Raw genomic sequence first — 18,416 nt, forward strand, 5'->3', positions numbered from 1 at the left:
CTTTATACAAAGAATTCGGAAGCAATCAGGAAGTATTTGTTGAATTTGAAAATGGACTCGAATATTTGTGTCTTTCACACTTCTGAATGTAGAACAATGACATTTTGCGGGAATGTGAAACTAGAAAGGTGGAATAGAATTCTTAGGGATGTTGACAGTATGACCAAAATTATTGTCAATAGGGCAATCCGAGAAGGCATCTTTAAGCATGAACATGCATGGAGGACCAATAGTGATCTGATTGGCATTTTCATTGGATGCATGGTGAAAGTTGGTTTCAAGAAATGGGATATGATTTGTTTATGTCTCAATCTCTTTGATTCAACTTGGTGCAGAGGTATAGTGGAAGCAATCACAAGTTTGGATGAAAACTTATGCTTACCTCTTCCAGAGATGTATATGGAGCATCCTTGAGGGAGTCTCATTATTGTCAACATTCCTAGATATCCTGCCCTAATTATCAGGGATAGGTTTGCATTTAATATGGAATAGCCTAAAATGGAATCCTGCTTCCATTTTATGATGTGTTGGAGGAAAATAAAAGTTGCAATGGTCATGGTTGGCTAGTAAACTATATCAATATGTACAAGGCCTATATCCACCTGGGTGTGGTATTTGCCAACCTGGATAGAGTAGATTTTTGTACTCCAAACATTGAAAAAAAATAGTAGGGAGAAATCCACATTTGAGTTTTTGCCTTTCTTTGAGGCCGAAAGCCCTAATGATGTGGTTGAAGTAATTATGATCTATTGGAAAAAATAAAGCTGGTGTGGAGAGAATGGGTTTGATTTACATTTTGCTTCCTAATACTGGTTAGTGGATTTTGATTGCCCCAAATTCAGAGTGTTGGGGTTTTCGTCTTTTTTGTTTTATACATAAATATAATAGTAGATTCAATTTCCTTTAGTCATGTTTAGATTTTGTTAGGTCATTTTGGGTAATAGGTGATATTGTTAGCCGAACTGGCATCTAATCTAGTTTCTATATATAGTGGGCTCTTAGTTGTATAAGCGGATTGAGATTTCAGTAGTTTTATGTATATCTGGGTAAGGTAAAGTGGCTATCAAAATTCTATGCTTACAGACATAAAATATTATAAAATCTAATTTGATTAGTTTAGAATCATGGGTTATGAATAGCACAAAATACTATGCTACTCTGTTTATCTCGATCGTTCAGTAAAAGGTTTTGTTTTAACTACGGATTTAGGGTGAGGGTGAGGTTTTATCCTTTTAATCTCACTCATGAATTATGTCTTGTATGAAGTTTTCTATCGTATGCATTGCAAAGTGGAACAATTTTATCAAATTGTAAGAGGAACTTCTGAGGTTGATGTTGAGTTTCTTCTAAATTCAATGTTCCTAGGTTACTTTGTGCCGATTTTTAGGTGTATTTCAAAATATACATCTGATCTAGCTGTTTCTTATCTAGTTTGGCTTTAGTTCCTTTTCATCATATAGATTGTTGTATGTTATTTAAATCAACAAATTTGTTTGTTATTATTTTTATTCCTCTTAACATATGGTGGATTTATTCGTTAATCCTCTCATGGAGTCCGAATTTGAATAAAGTCTTCTGCAAGATTTTATGTCTACTTTCATTGGATCTCTTTATCAGAAGGTAGAGGTAATAGATTTATGGTTGGAGATTTTGAGCTATTGGGGAGTTTTGATTCCAAGCTTTAATGATATCTAGATATTTTACTCATATTGTTAGATTGTGGTGACTGATCAGGAAAGTACTGTACATACTTTATAAATAGTGGGGTTCGGGGCATCGCCCTGAAAAAAATAAAAATATTTGGGCAGTGGCCAACATATTATGGCCGACATGTTATAACCCTAAAGCAGTTTAATACTTGTATAAAAGGGCTTAGGGTTGGGTATTTTTCATAAGGTTGTGATGCGAAATTGGTTCTTGCAGCGATATTGAGCTGTAAGGGATTACAGATTGTAATCAGGTTGTAATCACTAGATTGTAATAAGATCGGACTTGTTGTTTGGTGGATGTAGCCTAGGGATTGGGTGAACCACGTTGAATCTTGGTGCCTTGTGTTCATTTTTGTGTGTTCTATTATTTTCTGTTATTGGTTATATTTGCATGTAGTTTTTATTTCTGTCCGTGGTTTATCCTAACAAGTGGTATCAGAGCAAGGTTGTCTTTCAGTTATCCTCTACAGGAAAGTCTCACAGTTAAGTGGGAGTCTCACAGTTGAGTGGGACCAATGGCAGATGAGGGTAAGTTGAGGGTTGACAAGTTTAATGGGCAGAACTTCCAATTATGGAAGATGCAAATGGAAGACTATTTATATATCAGAAGGATTTAAGGAAGCCGTTGGAAGGAAAAGCCAAGAATCAGGGAACTATGTCAGAGGCTGAATGGGATCTTTTGGACAGAAAGGCACTCGGAAGCATTCGATTATGTTTGGCACCATCAGTGGCATTTAATATTACAAAAGCAAAGACGACAGAAGATTTGATGAAAACCCTAGTGACACTGTATGAAAAGCCCTCCACTTCAAACAAGGTATTTTTCATGAAGCGTTTATTTAATATGAAAATGGCAGAAGGTGGATTTGTTGCAGATCATTTAAATGAGTTTAATACTATTACTAGTCAATTATCTTCTGTGGGTATCAATTTTGATGAAGAAATTAGGGCTCTCTTGATTTTGTGTTCTTTGCCTGGAAGCCAGAATGGCTTGGTAATGGCGGTGAGTAATTATGTTCCTGGATCTAGTACCCTAAAATATGATGATGTGATCGGTGTTATTTTAAGTGAGGAAACTCGTAGAAAATCCTCAGGTGGATCTACATCAGGAAGTGCTTTAAATGCACAAAGCAGGGGCAGAACGACTAAAAGAGGAAGTAACTCTGGAAATCGTGAGAAATCAAGAGGAAAGTCAAAGGGGAGGAGGTCTCAATTGAGAGGACCAAATGATTGCTGGTACTATGGGAAACCAGGGCACAAAAAGAAAGATTGCTGGAATCGAAAGAAAAATGAAGGAGATAAATCAGATGGAGACAAGGAGGCAAATGTGGTAAGTAACAAATCCGAAGAGGATGCTTTGCTTCTGTCTTTAGAGAGTGTTGATGATTCATGGGTTTTAGATTCTGGTGCTTCTTTTCATGCTACACCTCATAGAGGTTATTTCATTGATTATGTCCAAGGGGATTTTGGGCTTGTTTATTTGGGGGTTAATGAACCCTGTCAGATTGTTGGAAAGGGAAAAATTAAGATTAAGTTGCAGAATGGGAATCATTGGCTACTACATGAGGGAAGACATGTTCCAAAGCTGAGTAGGAATTTAATTTCAGCAGGGCAACTCGATGATGAGGGTTCTGTAGCTACTTTTAATGATAAAAATTGGAAGGTTTCAAAAGGTTCCCTTGTAGTAGCAAAAGGTGTGAAAGTAGACACCTTATATCTTTGTACAGGTCATATTGTTCCTTCTACTTTGATTGTTTCAGAGAAAAATGAATGTTCAGGAACAATTACTGTAGTTGAGCAGGGAGAACAAATAGCTACTGTAGATTCTGATACAGCGTTGTGGCACAATAGACTTGGGCACATGAGTGAGAAAGGTATGAAAGTACTTCATTCAAAGAAAGTTTTACCAGGTCTGAAATGTGTGAATATGGATTTCTGTGAAAGTTGTGTGTATGGAAAACAAAAGAGAGTGAGTTTTGTAAAGACTGGGAAGGAAAACAAAAAGGAGAAATTAGAGCTTGTGCATACAGATGTATGGGGACCGGCTCAGGTATCTTCCCTTGGTGGCTCTCATTATTATGTTACATTTATTGATGATGCAACTAGAAAAGTATGGGTTTATTTTTTTAGACAGAAATCTGATGTATTTCAAACTTTTAAGAAATGGAAATGCTTGGTTGAAAATGAGACTGGTAAGAAATTAAAATGCCTCAGATTTGATAATGGTGGTGAGTATTGCAGTCATGAATTTGAAGATTATTGCTCCACTAATGGTATTCGTAGACAAAAAACTGTTCCAAGGACTCCACAGGAAAATGGAGTGGCTGAACGCATGAACAGGACTATAATGGAGTGCACAAGGAGCATGAGGTTGCATGCTAGGTTGCCCTTACACATGTGGGTGGAGGCTGTCAATACTGCAGTATATTTGATTAATAGAGGTCCCTCTACTCCTTTGGGTTGTGGTATTCCAGAGGAAGCATGGACTGGTAAGAAGGTGAGTTATTCTTTTCTCAAGACCTTCGGTTGTGAAGCTTTTGCTCATATAGACTCTGAAAATAGAACCAAGCTAGAAGCTAAATCAAAGAAATGTGTCTTTGTTGGATATGGCATTAATGAATTTGGTTATAGGCTTTGGGATTTTTAAAATCTTAAAATTGTTAGAAGTCGGGATGTCATATTCAATGAGAAAGTGTTGTACAAAGATCTGTTGCAGCAACATGAGAAGAAAGAAGATGATTATGTAGTGTTGGATGATACTCCAAAAGCTGATGTTCTAGCCATTCTTCATGATGTGCAACAATTGCAACAAAAAATACCACACACACCAGTAAATGTTAGACGGTCAACAAGGCAAATTAGACCTCCCCAAAGGTTTTCTCCCTCTTTGTATTCTATTTTACTTACTGATGCTGGTGAACCTGAAAGTTATGATGAAGCTGTGCAGGTGGATACTAAGATTCAGTGGGAGTCTGCAACGAAAGATGAAATGGACTCTTTGCTGAAAAATAAGACATGGGATTTGTGCAAGTTGCCTGCAGGTAAAAAGGCTTTACAGAATAAGTGGGTTTACAGGTTGAAAGAAGAGGAAGGAGGTAAGAAAAGATTTAAGGCTAGGTTAGTTGTAAAAGGATTTGCACAGAAAAAAGGAATTGATTTTGATGAGATATTTTCTCCTGTTGTTAAAATGACTTCTATTCGTACTGTTTTAAGTCTTGTGGCTACTGAAGATTTGCATTTAGAGCAGATGGATTTTAAAACAGCCTTTCTTCATGGTGATTTGAATGAAAAAATATATATGGCTCAGCCACAGGGTTTTGAGGTCAAAGGTAAGGAGCACTTAGTGTGCAAATTGAAGAAAAGTTTATATGGCTTGAAGCAAGCACCTCGGCAATGGTATCCAAAATTTGACAGTTTTATGCATGAGCATGGATATAACAGGTGTCATTCAGATTACTATGTTTATTTTAAGAGGTTGGATGATGATAGCTACATTATTTTATGTTTAATTTGTTGATGATATGCTTATAGCTGGGTCTAACATGAATCATATTAAGGGGTTAAAACGCCAGTTAGCACATGCATTTGCTATGAAGGATTTGGGGGCAGAAAAACAAATCCTTGGTATGAAGATTTACAGAGATAGGAAGAACAAAACCTTGACGCTATCTCAGGCTGATTATGTTGAGAAGGTGTTGCAACGTTTCTGTATGGAGAATGCTAAATCTGTCAGCACACCTTTACTTGGTCATTTGAAATTGACTAAGGAGATGTGTCCCAAGACACAGGAAGAGGAGGATAAGATGTCCAAGGTACCCTATGCTTCAGCTGTAGGAAGTTTGATGTATGCTATGGTATGCCCTCGGCCAGATATTGCACATGCAGTGGGAGTCGTTAGCAGGTATATGAGTCATCCAAGATTTAAGCATTGGAATGTTGTCAAGTGGATTCTCAGATATTTGAGAGGAACATCCAATAAGTGTTTACACTTTGGGGGCTCTACTACTGATTTATAGGGCTATGTTGACTCAGATTTGGCTAGGGATATTGATACCAGGCGGAGTACTACAGGTTATGTCTTTACTGTTGGTGGGGCAGCTGTGAGCTGGGTTTCTAGGTTACAGAAGATTAATGCTTTATCCACTACAGAGGCAGAGTATGTTGCTGCTACAGAGGCGACCAAGGAGATGATATGACTTCAATTCTTCTTGAAAGAATTGGGACATCCTTAGAAGGTTAATTATTTGTTTACAGATAGTCAAAGTGCCATTCATCTTGCTAAGAATTCAGCTCTACATTCTAAGACCAAGCACATACAGTTACGGTACCATTTCATTCGGTCAATTTTGGAGGATGGACAGTTAAAGCTGGAGAAGATACATTACAATGATAATCTAGCAAATATGTTGACAAAGGTTGTAACAAGGGAGAAGCTGAACTCCTCTTCAGCTTTAGTTGGTCTTTTAGACTAAACATGAATAAAAGAACAACAGAGTCTAGGGTGGTTTGATCCAGTGGGAGCCCCATGTGGTAGTTGTATTGCTACAGGATCAATCTCCAAGTGGAAGATTGTTGTTTAGTGTGGAGCCTGATCAGTCTCCAAGTGGGAGATTGTTAGATTGTGGTGACTAATCAGGAAAGTACTGTACATGCTTCATAAAAAAAAAAAAATTTGGGCAGTGGCCGACATGGTAGCCGACATATTATGGCCGACATATGGCCGACATGTTATAACCCTAAAGCGGTTTAATACTTGTATAAAAGGGCTTAGGGTTGGGTATTTTTCATAAGGTTGTGATGCGAAATTGGTTCTTGCGGCGGTATTGAGCTGTAAGGGATTACAGATTGTAATCAGGTTGTAATCACTGGATTGTAATAAGATCGGACTTGTTTTTTGGTGGACGTAGCCCAGGGATTGGGTGAACCACGTTAAATCTTGGTGCCTTGTGTTCATTTCTGTGTGTTCTATTATTTTCTGTTATTGGTTATATTTGCATGTAGTTTTTATTTCTGTCCGTGGTTTATCCTAACACATATTACCTCGACTATTTGATGGTTATACATGTCTTTCCTTTTTTTTATTGTTAGATGTGAGGTTCTACTTACTCTCTACATTCTATTCTAGATGTAATGTTTCCTATTTAATGAATTTAAGATTAGGATATAGGATTTTTCGATAGGGAGCTCTTTGTCCTATGGTAGAGGGTTAAGTATCAATTTAACTATAATTAGTATGACAATCGTTTGGATATATTCAAGTTGATAGGTAGGCCCTAGTATGAATATTTTCTGATCTTATTTCTAAATGCTAATAATTAGGTAACTTGTATTTGAATCTGTCAAGATTAGTATGTTGAGATTTATCTTGTTGGTTAATTTATTTAGAAAGATCAATGTAGTTCGGTGATTTCTCAAGAGTTATTCAATTGTTTGATTATTGGTAATTTTTACTAACTATGATGATTGGCAAGCTAAGAAGGAGGAAAAAGTATACCACATAGTCTGGGTGATGTATATTGCACAATGATAGGACTAGTTCTATTTATTTTGAGCACCTTGCTCTCAACAAATGTATGGATCGACTATCTAACCTTCTTGTATAAAACTTGATGTAATTAATATGAAATAAAGTGAATAGGGTAATGCCCCTTTTACGATGTGATAATAAAGGACGTTTGTCTTGGACTAGACTAGAGGTTTTCTTCTCCATTATTTCCTACCAATGACTGTTTGAACAGAAAATTGTTGTTATAATACTTTTATTTGATTTAATAAAAACTATCAAGGCCTTGACGGTTTACCGATTAAAAAATAATTATTATTATTATATTATATGAATGAACTACTAATTTCTACCAATTCAATTATAAGTTGAAATATTAAATTAAAAAATAAATTTGTTGATTACTTAAATCGAAGTACCAAAATATATAGTAAGTTTGAGGGGTAGTATTAATGGTATAAAAAAAATTGAGCAAAATTGTAAAATAGTAGCTAGTAAAACGTAGTGTAAACTTTAAAAAAACAACATTTTATATTTTTCAAAAATAAACATCAATGTAAAACTAATAAAAAATATATATATAATAAGAAATAAAAAAATATTTAACTCTATATTTGAACTTGGTAAGATAGCTAGTAAAATATAGTGTAAACTTAAAGAAATAACATTTTACAAATTACAAAAATAAACATCAATGTAAAACTAATAATAAATATATTTACAATAAGAAATATAAAACATTTAACTTTATATTTGATTAAAATATCTAAATTATACAACTTAAACAAGGGGAGCATGCGCCAAAGTTCCTGCCTTCATGTTTTTATGGTTGATTGAAGTAGCTTTTGATTAAAATATAATGTATTTAATTTAATAAATATAACAAATAACTATTAATAAAAAAATATAATGTTATAGTGCTAAACTAAATTAAATTGCAGAATATAATTAGAATATTATTTAATTATATAACTACAATGATATATATTAATTAAAGCTTTAAAAGAATATATAAATAAACATTATAGTATCATGCTAAATTAAAAGTAGATGACATCCTAAAAAACATCTATCATACCAAAGATATTTACCAACTAATTATATATAACATATAGATAAAATCATATAATTTTTTTTATAAGAGTTAAATTGATTAATTTTAATTATTAAATTGTTTGATATATCTTGTTTAAGTGGTAAATTCATCTAATTCAAGAAGCTCTTCTCAATATTGGTCGCATGGACAATATTCTTAAGCTTAAATTGCTTATTAATATGTGACTTTGTGTTTTGCATCCATTTGACATCATTTGTAAATTTGACATTAAATTTGAAACCAACGTGATTATGTAAACCAAGCGATTAGTATTTTAGGGCCTTTAATTAACCATGGCACACCAATTCAAAGGCACACATAAATCTTCAACACTTTTATCGAGTTATGTATTACCATTGATATTTCAATTACCCGCTTTTGCAAGGGGAGCAAACTATTAACAACTGCAAAGATTTTTAAGGAGATATTATATTAGGATATAATGTCCCTGATTCATCCTATACAAGATTGATAAATGGAATGTGTAAGGTAGGAAATTTTGAAATATAAATAAATTGATAAATATTTGTAGATTTCAAAAGAAAGTAATATATATTATTATTTATTATTTAATTCTATCATATATGAATAATACAAATAATGATATATGAACTAAATTTCTACCACTTAAATTCATATGAGTTCTTCTTCATAAACTATCCTAAATAATAAATGTGTTTAAAATAAGAAATATATTTAACTCTATATTGGATTAAAATATCTATATTTGAATAACATTTAACAAATTACAAAAATAAACAATTTTTTTTTATAGAGTTTATCCACTTGTCACAAATGTGAAAAAGATAAACTTGAAATTAATGCATTATTAACAGGGGTGTAAGAAAATAGATTATTTTTTAAAAAAGTTTTTCCACTTGTCACAAATGTGGAAAAGATAAAGTTGCAATTAATGCATTCATTAATAGAGGTGTTGAATTTTTTTTTGTATTTTTGTTAAAGAAAATTGAATTTTTTCATTGCCTTTTTCATCATGAGCCAATACAATTTTTTAAAAATTGTATTTTTCAATCCCCAAAAAACATGCAAATTAATATAGCTTTTGTAAACATTAGTATATCTTGAAATTTTTAGATTATATAACTAATATGGAACCTTGTGATTCCATTAGTTTTCTGCCAAAGGCAGGAACTAAAAATATTTAACTCTATAAATTCATATGACTTCTTCTTTATAAACTATCTTAAATAGTAAATGTATTTAAAATAAAAAAATAAAAAATATTTAACTCTATATTTGATTGAAATATCTATATTTGAACTTGGTAAGAAAAATAGATAGTGATAATTAATATTGATTAGACATTCATTTGTGAGGTGGAAGATAAAAATGATTGTTTTTTCAAAAAGTTTATCTATTTGTCACAAATGTGAAAAAGATAGTTTTGTAATTAATGCATTCATTAATATATGATAGAGTTGTTAGAAAATATTTGTATTTTTATTTGAGAAAATTGATTTTTTCATTGCCAAAAATAGAATGGTCGAATAAAATGAATGAAAAATGTGATTTATAAAATAATGAAAAATTAGAAAAAGATATAAACATTTGAAGTTTCTTTTAATTTTTTAGAGACTGTGGGGGGCTAGAAGTTGCAACTCTAATTGGTTCGATTTATTGATTGGTCAGTTAAATTGAAAAATTGAATTGAATAAAAATAATATTATCTTACAGGAACTAATAATAACAAGAGACGCAATGCATCAAAGTTCCTTCCAATAATTGGAAAAGAAAGAAAATAGAGATGTATAGATAGAAAGGTAGGATATGAAGAGAGAACTAAAAGAGAATGAAATGTTATTATAAGGACAAGTAAAGGTAGGATGATATAGAGAGTTAAAAGGAATTTTAAAAATATTAATAAATATATTATTTTAATAAATATATAAATAACAATAGAAACTATGAATGAACTACTTATTTCTACCAATTCAGTTATAAGTTGAAATATTTGATATAAAAAATAAATTGTTGATTACTTAATTTAGGGGTGGTATTAGTTTCACAATTTGTAAAATGGTATATAAAAAATTAGAGTAGGATTGTAAAATAATAGCTAGTAAAATATAGTGTAAACTTAAAGTAATAACATTTTACAATTGACAAAAATAAACATCAATTGATGTAAAACTTATAAATATATTTAAAATAATAAATATAAAACATTTAACTCTATATTTGAACTTGGTACGAAAAATAGATCGTGATAATTAATATTGATTAGACATTCATTTGTGAGGAGGAAGATAAAAACGATTTTTTTTAAAAAATCTAATCCACTTGTCACAAATGTGGAAAACATAAGTTGTAATTAATGCATGATAGACTTTGTTAGAAAATATTTGTATTTTTGTTGAAGAAAATTGAATTTTCTCCTTGGTCCAATAGGATGTATGAAAAATGTGTTTTATAAAATTAAAAAAAAAATAGAAAAAGATATAAACATTTGAAGCTTGTTTTAATCTTTAAAAGTCTATAAGTTAATTGGTCAATTGAATTGAATGAAAGCAACAACAAATAATAAATAATGATAAATAGATGATTAAATTTCTCGCATATATATAAGACATGCGAACAATTAAATTATAATTAGCATTGATCAATTAAAAAAAATTTCAATTGCTTAGATATTATTTTGAAGTTACTGAATGGAAAGTAAACTTGAACACTTAGGCAGCGGTTCCATGGAGGGGCTTGGGGTCTATTTTTTGGGAACTGGAGGTCCTATGCATTTTTTTGGTGGGGGCTAAAGCTTTAATTAGAATCTTTTCCTATTTTATAGGAGCCCCTACTTTTTAGCTTTTTCATTTTGAGCGGATGAAAAAGGGGTGGGGCTGGAATTAGCCCCACCAGTTTAGGAGAAAATTTTGCCACTTGTCAATAATCTATTTTCATTTTCCCACCAAAATTATGAAGAAATACAATTTTCATATTTAATATTTCATTTTTTGTCAGACAGTGACTGCACAATGCAAAGGGAGGAAGCCAACAGAGGAAGTAGAAAAAAGGTACTATCGTTGTTTCCTGTGAATAGTTTTCAATTTTTTTCATTACAGAGAATGTAGGTTGTAAAATATTTCTAGTTTTCGTTTTCACTGCCTGCACTGTAAATTATTTGCACTCGCATTTTGGTTACACATCAGATGGGCGTACCTTGATATCCCATGCATTTTCTCACCAATAATCTGGATTCCAATGTCATTTTTCACGTTGTCGATCCCAACAAGGAATTAATTTGCCAGTTTCTTCCCATGACTCCAACGATCATGGTTGTAGTCAATCTCAGCCTTTTACACGGCCCAACAAATTTCATTTGTAACATCAATTGCTCCTTTGTTTTGTTCGCTTGCACAACATCTACAATCAAATGCTTAATAATGTCGATGGGACAATTTGTTTTTTCATGCATCATTATTCTATAAATTTTCATATTTTTACAGTCGCCTATTTGCCTTTCAAATGCATAGATAAGACACAGAGAATTGACCTTTGTTGTTGCTCTTGGTTTGTGACCCCACTTTGATTGGCCGATTGTAATTAAGTAATGACACAAATCACAAGAATCCAAGTCTTAATAATATAAAAGAGTAGGTAAGAAACAAACAAAAGCACTAACCCATCTTATTCTAATAATATGGTTATATAAATGAGGGATAATTAAAATTTTAATATGTTATTAAAAATAAGATGGTACAGGGCACATTTTCAAAATTCTAATGGGATTAGAGTTAAACGAAGAAAACTTAATAAATCAAATTCCAGTGGGGTCAAGCCCATACATTGAGGAACAACAACATTAGTAGATGAAAATATTTGTATTCTACAACTAGTTAAATAGCCAATTAAAATGTAATTTCTATAAGATACTATATGTGGCAGAGATGAGCGAGGCTCCTGGATTCGACATTCCCCATTCTTTCCAGATTCTTTGTTAGTTTTGTGTTCCTTATCATATATGAATTTGGTTTTATTTTCTTCAGCTAGATAGGATTTTATAGAGCCTAACCAAAAGTTCAATTCTTCCCTAGCCAAGCTTTCAAATTGAGCATTCTAATAAATAGGTTAGCATTTCGGCCCAAACATGCATGCGCTCAATAAAATCAGTGAAGAGGAAACGAATTCAAGTTGAAATTGCAATAATTAATATTATTTGGTGTATTAGACCAATTACAAAAAAATTACCTTGTCTTGACTGAAATTGGCCTTAAAATTTTTGAAATAAAAAGCATTGATATTTTCCTTATTGAAGGGTATCTAAGGTCTGCAATAAATAAGATAGGATGCATTTAAAAATCTGACCTTCATTTCTTCCACTCGTAGATAAAATTGAGTCTACTTTTAATCTTAGCACATGTAGCTTTTAGACTTGATTTATTAGATTAAAAAGCTCAAACAAACCAGAGCCATAGTAAGTAGGATAATGAATGCTACGTTGCAGAATAATAGGCATCATAAAGAAATTGATGAGGCATTGATTTCCCCAAAATAAAATTCGGAAACCTAACCTTTAGATTTTAATATTTATAGAACTTTGTAAACTACTATAATAATAATACCTATATAGCCATGTTACCTAATATAATAATCAATTATTGAAGTTTATTCAGACATGAAAACATCATGAGGAAACACATTTGGCTACCACAAACTTTAAACACAATTAATTTAGAAAGCCCTAAAAAACAAAGAAAACTGAGATACCAGAGATTGACTGATTAGCAACAAAGTTTGTGTTTCATTTTTTTGGGCGGCCTCTCAAAAGCCTAAAAAAAATCCTCTGAGTATCAAAAACACTATAATATAACATAGTACTTAGCCAGGTTTTTGATAAATCCTTCAACATCAATAAAGATCTATGTTTCAGTTGCAAACTGACAAAATTAAATCCTTTTTAGATGTCATGCTTCTCCACTGATACTCTGCTTTTTCATTTAACATAGACTGTAAAAGAACACCTGCCATTGCTTTACAAACAATCAATTGGAGAACCAAACCCAAAACCATTATTTTTGATAAAGCTATCATCGACATGAAATGTTTTTACCAAAAAATCTACAGAAGGATTCCCCCTTCCTTTACTTTCTTTGTTGGGTTTTTTTCGTCTCAATCCAATCTTGTTACTGAAAGATTATAATTTTTTAATCTTTAGGTGCAGTGTGAAGCAAGATATATTTGTTGGAGTTATTATGGATTGAAATCTACATTTTCCAGTACTGACAAAGAGTGGTTTCAGGAGGTTTACAACAATGTTGTCACAAAATGACATGCAAGATAATGACATATATTCCATAAATGAAGACTTCAATGACTTCATACCAAGTACTCAAATAATGAATGCAAATTTTGCCTCTGATATTTCTCAAAATATAAAGAGTGAAAATGAAGAAAGAATACCATATACTCCATTTGAACAACCAAAAGTTCAAGAAAAAACACCTATGGTTTCTTCTACACAAAAATGAAGGATGCGATGGAGCATTTCAGACACCATAGTCCTCATTGAAGCAAAACGCAATGAGAAAGACACACTTTCAAATGGTGGGACAATGAAGAAGGCTACATCAGCTAGTAAAAAGTGGAAAATTGTGAAGGAATATTGTTCTAATCATGGAGTTTTTCAGACAACAAATCAATGTCGAGACCGATGGGAGCATGTTTTGCTAGATTACAAGAGAATAAGAGATTATGAGTTACATATTTTCTTTGGCCATGATAGTTATTGGATTATGACAAGCAAAGAAAGAGTAGAAAAAAGACTTCCATCAAACTTTCCAAAGGAGCTTATAGATGCAATGGAGGCAAATTTTGGTACTGATAGAGTTATTGATCTTGGAAATATTACTATTGATACATCTTACAACACTTATACATCCAGTGAAAAATACTCAATTCCAAATGAAAAATCTCTAGGGGATGAATTCGATGTAATGAATGGAGCATGTCAAGGGTCAGTATACACAGATAATGAAAGTGAAAAGGGATACACAGGCAAAAAGCAGAAGGCATGAAAGATACGATTCTTAGAAAACAACAAACTAGTTGTTTCTACATTATAGGTTGCTGAAGAGGGCCGCATGAAACATCATGAAAAAGACCATGCTGTGATGCAAAGGCAAGTAGAAAATGATGAAAAATTGATCAAGTTGGAAGAACAAAAGGTCAATGTGCAAATGAGCCTTGTTGCTGCCCTTAATTCCATAGCTCAAGCAATGGTTAAGATTTCAGAATCATTTTCAAACGAAAAATGATTCATCTTACTTTTAGTATATATATAGGTTTAAGTTTAGTATGACATTTAAATAATATTTTGTTTGGCATTTGAAATCATTGCACTTGCTTGTCTTGTGCACTAGTTTCATGGAACAATTGTTCTTTTTTGTTTTAAATATAAAGTTCATAACTTTATAATCCTATTTTGCAATTGGACATTGTTAGTTGCAATATATCTACCCAACAACTATCACAAATAGAAGTTCTAGGATCAAGATTGGTCACCTCTACATATTCTTCTCTTAAAGCTGGTTTTAAAGGGCTTCTTACCATATAAAAATGAAGTTTGCTGTTAAATCTTGCTATCTAATTTATTTATTGTATGTTGGTCTTTAGATCTTAAATCTGTCTTGCTTTGATTTTAAGTTTCGTTGTGCTTAGCTCTAGATTTGTTGCATTGTTCAACAAAAATAAATTAATCTAGATAACTAGTGATGCAGTCAGAATCTGGTCTAGTTGCTTGTGGTTGTGATAATCCCCATTTGTTATGTTTGTATAACTGAGAATTTATGTGTCCTGACTCACTCAATCGAAGGCCTAGAATTATCTAGAAAGATAGCTTAATGCATGAAATATAAAATAGCTTGATGAAGTTTAGTACATTTTTAAATTGGAAAAGGGCAAAAGTTGTTGACCAAGAGTTGGGATATTGCAGAGGTAGTGTACATTCAAGATTTGTACACATTAACTATTTAATTGGATCATACAAGACTGCTGCCCTAAATTATCTAGAAATATAGGTTCACATATTAAGAATCATATCATGAATTGAAATTTTAAATAAGTTTTAAATAGGACAAGGGAAAATGCAGTTCCAAATAAAATCAGCCCAAACAATAACAAGAATTTATAAAGATTGGCATGTAATAAATATTAAATTCAACCAATCAATGGAAACGGGTCTGTTATAACATATGACATTGCTCACATGAGATTTTATATCTGATTAGATTAAGAAATAAAATACTGGTACAACTAAACTTTAATTAGCTTCAAAACATACCTCATGAATCAGTCCTAACAACATTTGGATGCTACTCAAAGAGTCTTGGGTCTATAAAATTTGACTGAAAATTATAAACAACAAAAATCAAATGTAGGTATAACTGAAACTATAATTTGATAGAAGCTTAAGAGCTACATCTAATTTGTGTGTCCCATATAATTATTATAATAAGTCAATCATAGCAACAATATCCATGAGCAATCTGAACTATATTTATAGCAACAATAGCTTGTAATAATTCTTATCAGTTAATACAACGGATTCTTTATCTTTGTTAAAAAATTTGGTGCATATTATGTTACTATTATATTCATATTAGAATTGTATTCTTACCTCATTGTTTATGTAATTTTTTCAAGTCTTAAAAACTTAATATTTTTTTGTGTTTCTTTTTTTTTTTGGTAGGGTGGAGTTCAATACTACATAATGAATTCTAATTGTACCAAAAAAATGCAATTTCTTCTTGCTGTTGGATCAAATATTATCCAGTTGGAAATATAAATTTGGAATGATAGTCAGATTTCAAAAAGTGCACAAAACAATTGTAAGAAACATAGAGTACATTTGTCTATAAGAATACAGTTGTCAAGCATGGAATTAGATGACATGGAAATAGTCCTTCATGCAACCAATTCTGAGCTAGAAGGTGAGATTATTGGGAATGATTTATTTGTTTCTTAGCGGGAAGGAAGAATTCAAGGTGAGTGGTATGTCAAGCCACGCTCTGTACATTGGTGGAACCACTGCATTTTTCAAGTTAGATGTGATGATGAACGTTTTTGCAACATTTTTAGGTTGCCTTATGCATTATTCAAAAACCTTTGTGAAAATTTGAATGATGACTTGAAGCTAGGTGTCATACCATATTCATTGGCTAGTTCCATAAAAAGTAGGGTGCTTTCAGTTGAGAAATAGGTTGCTATTGCAGTTTTATGATTGTCATCAGGAATGACAATGATTAACGTTAGTGAACTATTTGGTTGTGGTAAGTCCACTATTGTAAGAGTTGTGAATAAGTTCATAAATGTCTTTTATGCTCAATATAAAAATCATATCCAATGGCCTAGTGATCGGATGTCAATTGAGCATGTGAAAGAGGGTTTCCATCGGAAACGAGGATTTCCAAATTGTTGTGGAGCAATAGATGTAACTCATATTCAATTTCATCTTCCACCTAATGAGTGTTGTTCTGATTGGTTTGATCGCAATCATAACTATAGCATGCCATTACAAGAAATTGTTGATAGCAATATGTATTTCATGGATATTTTTATAGGATGGCCTGGCTCTGTAAATGATTCTAGACTTCTACGAAACTCAGGTTTCTATAGAATGTGTGAAGGTGGAGAGAAATGAAATGGGCATCCAGTGTCAATTGGCTCAATGAACATAAGAGAGTATATTATTGGTGATGGAGGATATCCATTGTTAACATGGTTAATTACAACTTTTAGTGGAGGTCTAACAACTAGTCAAAGAGAATTAAATTTTAAGTTGTCATTAACACGTATTGTGGTAGAACGTGCATTTGGCAGGCTAAAAAGGATGTGGCAAATTTTGGAATAAAAAATGTGGCATCCAAATTTGGAAGTACTTCCAAGAACTATATATTGTTGTTGTGTATTGCATAATATGATATTAAATATGCAAGATGAAGATGATACATGTGATGATGTCTTTGATGAGAGGGGAACAAATATGTCAACTAGTGAGTCAGCTGATCCAGTTGCAACAATTGCTCGAGAAGCATTAATGACTTTTGTAAATGGTGATATGAATAATGTAAGCATGTAGAATTACTAAGAAATGATAAATAATGGTAATTTGAACATGCTTTGTAAAAGTTTATATTATTTTTCTTTGACTCTGAATATTATAGGAATACCGGAACTTTCATATACAACATTCAAATCAATTTACATATAGCTTCCTTGAGTGATTTGAATGTGTTATTAATTGATATATCTCACGATGTTTAATACGATTGAAAGATATGAAAATAAATACACAACATTGATAAAAGTGAATTATCATATGATTTGCAAATATTTCAAATAATATAAACAATTTTTTTAAATTTTTTAAATTTTTATATACTTTAACAAACTAATTGCAACACAATTGTATTTTATATCATGATTGTAAAAAGTTAATATATATGCAAAGTAACATATTATAAAATAAAAAATTTAATTATAATTATAATAAAATATAAATACTATAACAAAATTCAAATCAATTTACATATGAGCAATTTGAATGTGTTATAAATTGATATAATTTTTTTCATCATATTTAATATAATTTAAAGATTTAAAAATAAATAAAATAAAAAAGATAAATATCATATAATTTTCAAAACATTTCAAATAATGTAAATATTTTTTATTTTTATTTACAATATAGATTGCAAGATAAATATATTTTTTAATATTAAAAAATTTAACATATAAAATAAATTTAATTATGATTATAATAAAATAATCTATCATAAATTAAAAAAATTTAAACAGTTTTCATAAGACCACCAACTTCCTTGTTTGTAGGAGTAAAGCAGATTCACATTAAAAATTCAATTCATAAGTTTAGAAGTTCCTAAAAAACTCAGCAACACCCGCTCTATTTTTAAACAAGCCTGCCTAGGGCCTTACCCCTAGGCTGAGGTTCCATGGGCACTGGCTTGCTTAAAGATAGAGCGAGTGCCGCTGAGCTTTTTTAGAAACATTTGAAAGGGAGCAGTCCCATGGGCATTACATATAAATCTGCTTTAAAAAAAAACTCGTAAATTGAAAGAAATATTAAAAATATAAA

Source organism: Cupressus sempervirens, chromosome 3 (assembly GCF_028749045.1).
Source record: "Cupressus sempervirens isolate cs-2001-9-10 chromosome 3, ASM2874904v1, whole genome shotgun sequence".
Classification (NCBI taxonomy): domain Eukaryota; kingdom Viridiplantae; phylum Streptophyta; class Pinopsida; order Cupressales; family Cupressaceae; genus Cupressus; species Cupressus sempervirens.